We start from the raw sequence: 688 nt of genomic DNA, 5'->3' as shown, positions 1-688 counted from the left end.
AAATTGACATAATGCAGACAGCCAGCCACGCAGATCCAAAACACCTGGTAAAAACCTCAACAAATGCAAAGACTGGAACAGTACAAAGTGTGCTCCTGGACTACACTGGAATAAAATTAGAAATCGAGCAATTGCATATTTCTTAGTTTCTGGAGGCTGGGGAATTCGAGATCAAAATGAAGTCGAAGTGACCTCACGTGGCCAAGACCACACTCCCCACCCCAAGCCTTTTCAGTGGACACTAATCCACCCTGAGACCACGGCGCTCAGACTTACTCCCCTTCCACTGCCAGCCCCACCACTTACGACAGTTCCGCTGGGGATTACACAGTGTGGGGAAACCACGGAACTTCGGACAAGCGAAGGGTTGGCTTCACCAAACTGCAGCCACTGCACATGCGCACCACCAAGCTGCGTGCGTCTACCGTGCGCCTGCCCAGGGTTCCGCGCGCTAACCAGTGCGCCTGCGCAGAGCCCGGGTCTCCTGGCTCCAAGCTGCAAAGAGCTGAGGCCTCCTCTGCCCTCAATAGTTCTTTCCCAGTGTGTGTGGGCTGCAAAAGCACAGCGCAGCGCTCGCTCGTCCACATGCCGCTCCTGCAGCGGTGCTCAGTGCCTCAGAGAGCTGCGGAGATCGCAGGGAGAGGGAAAAGCAGCCTCCTGACAGTAGCTGAGAGGAGAGCGGGGGGGG

At 56.2% G+C, this 688-nt stretch overlaps 1 pseudogene; it reads left to right on the top strand.

Moving 5' to 3' along the window:
* The first annotated feature begins 396 nt into the window (after positions 1–396).
* The window catches only part of LOC109118193, a 21,695-nt pseudogene continuing 21,403 nt past the window's right edge, over positions 397–688 (top strand).

Source organism: Fukomys damarensis, unplaced genomic scaffold (genome assembly GCF_012274545.1).
Source record: "Fukomys damarensis isolate Sample0158 unplaced genomic scaffold, DMR_v1.0_HiC HiC_scaffold_14, whole genome shotgun sequence".
In the NCBI taxonomy this organism is placed as follows: domain Eukaryota; kingdom Metazoa; phylum Chordata; class Mammalia; order Rodentia; family Bathyergidae; genus Fukomys; species Fukomys damarensis.
Note: the sequence above shows the minus strand (reverse complement) of the source record. Positions and strands in the feature narration are given on the sequence as shown.